The sequence below is a fragment of the Cupressus sempervirens genome, chromosome 5 (assembly GCF_028749045.1).
Source record: "Cupressus sempervirens isolate cs-2001-9-10 chromosome 5, ASM2874904v1, whole genome shotgun sequence".
Lineage (NCBI taxonomy): Eukaryota > Viridiplantae > Streptophyta > Pinopsida > Cupressales > Cupressaceae > Cupressus > Cupressus sempervirens.
In genome coordinates, this window is record NC_143122.1 from 235,403,110 (window position 1) to 235,405,586 (window position 2,477).

The following is a 2,477-nucleotide window of genomic DNA, read 5'->3' on the forward strand; positions in this document are numbered from 1 at the left end:
ATTTAGTACATGAGGTTATATTTTGAAGTTATCAAATACCTATCAATAAATTTTTTTAACAAGCACCTATCTACTTATTATTGTAAAAGTACAAAAGCGTGCAACTACTAATTAAGAACAATTAGACATTTATATAATTAACAATAGACAATAAGAACATTGTATATTTTGAAATAGACAAATTTAACAATTGAAAAAACTCACACTAAGTTATATATACTAATTGAAATTTTATAAAAATTAATTATACATTAAAAAGATGGAAAAAAAACCACAAATAGTTAAAATCAAATCCACATTAGAAAAACTTAAAAGCTGAGTAAAGAAGTCTTAGTGAGCCATATTCACATATAAATTTTGAATTCATGAAACGTAGTCACCAACTCACCTCATGTTTTAGTCACAAATGTCCAAATCAAATCCTACATTTGCATTTTATTCACTTACTCCTTTTTTCATATCCAATTAATTAAATAGATTTATATCTCAAGCATGGATGCAAAGTAATTGTGTTTTGCCTCCTTGCAATTCGCCACAGAATATATAGTTTTATTTATTTCAATCTAAAATACTTGCTATTCGCCACAGAATATATAGTTTTATTTATTTCAATCTAAAATAAAATATTGGTTCCATGTATGTCCTTTCTAGAAGGACGTGTGGCTGGGTTACAATTCAACTAATCTTCCAACCTCAGTCAACAGAGAATACGTAAGCTTCCCTTTTCTGTATAATACTCCAAACGCCATTTCAACGCCAACAAATTCTGTCTCTATAGAATCGGTGGCTACCATCCATTAATATGGTCAACACGATCATTGATCAATCTTGAAAAGCGAAGAACACTTGTCCGTAGAAGCCCAACATTCCAATATATTGCTACGATACCTTGTCCTATTTAATCGCGATGCTCCATTCAGAACAAAATCGGGGATAATTCTGAGCATCCAAGACGAAACTACAAACATGAAAGGGCATTTTTGGACTCGATTAAGAGTTGTAGCAACTTTATATAGCTACCTTCTATAATATAGCGACAACATTCTCAGTGGAAAATGTCAATGAAAATGGAGGCGTTCATGGTGATGTTGGCACAGGCTGTTTTACCCATCATTAAGCCAGCTGTATTCTCGACCATTGCAAGATCATGGTGATGTAGGCGCCGCCATGGCTATGAGCATTATACGAATCGTTAGTTACTGGTGGAGGGCGAGGATGAAACAGAGGCATTTTAAGAGATTATTGAAGAAAAGCCTTCTGATCAACGCCGTGAAACCCAAGATGGGCGTTGTGTGGTTCAATGAAGGGGAAATCAAGAAAGCCACGAATGATTTCAGTTGCGCGAATTTAACCGGGCAGGGGAGTTTTGGAATGGTGTACAAGGCAAAATTTCCCGACGGTCGGATGATTGCCGTGAAGAGAATGAAGAAGTGCTCTGCCAAACAAAATGCAGATTTCTGGAACGAGGTGGAGATTCAGAGTAGCTTTCGCCACCGGAATTTGGTGGCTCTGCGAGGTTTTCGCATTGGCGGTGACGACAAAGAGGGGTTCCAGCAGTTTCTCGTTTACGATTACCTCGCCAATGGCAGCCTCGATCAACACATTTTTAGAAACGCCGCCGGGAGAACGCTGACGTGGGGGCAAAGAAAGAAGATTATAATTGGGATTGCAAAGGGGTTATGTCATCTGCATTACTGCATTCAGCCAACGATTTATCATAGAGATATAAAGGCCTATAACATTTTGCTGGATGAGGACAAGAATGCCTGTGTTGCTGATTTTGGGCTGGCGAGGATGGCAAGTGAAGGGGAATCGTATCTCGTGTCAAAAATAAGCGGGACGCGTGGGTATTTGGTGCTGGAGTATGCTCTGTATGGAATTCTTACAGATCAGAGTGATGTGTATAGCTTTGGAGTTGTGTTGTTGGAAATCAGGAGCGGCAGAAGGGCTCTGGATATCTCTGTGGAATGTTCGACTGAATACCTTATTACTGATTGGGCATGGAAGCTCCTGGAAGCGAGTAGAGTAGTTGAATTGATAGATTGGAGAATGCACGAGAGTGAAGAGGTGAAAGTAATGGATAGATTTGTTAAGGTGGGTATTTTGTGTACTCACGTTAATCTGGCTTTAAGGCCGAGCATGGCAGAGGCATTGAAGATGTTGGAGGGCGAGGCTGTCATTCCCGCAATACCAGAAAAGCCTTTGCCAGTAGCAAATCACAGAGCGGCGAACAATGGAAAGGCGTTTCTCAGCGTTATATAGAGTTATCCTTTCTTCAACTCATCCGTCATTGGAAGATAGGCGACGCTCGTAACATGAATTGTTTATTCCTTGGTGGTCATGTTTTTTATGGAAACATCTCAGCAGAGATGTCGATATCCTTGGTGTTTCTAAGAGAGAAATGAGCTGCTAAGAAATGCAGTATTCTTCATTAGTCCTACCTATAATAGGTGGGAACTGATGTTTTCAATTGCACT

At 39.0% G+C, this 2,477-nt stretch overlaps 1 pseudogene; it reads left to right on the plus strand.

Annotated features, from left to right (window-relative positions):
* Positions 1–1,167: 1,167 nt before the first annotated feature.
* LOC149555350 (putative receptor-like protein kinase At1g11050 pseudogene) lies at positions 1,168–2,262 on the plus strand (annotated as a pseudogene).
* The last annotated feature ends 215 nt before the right edge of the window (positions 2,263–2,477 follow it).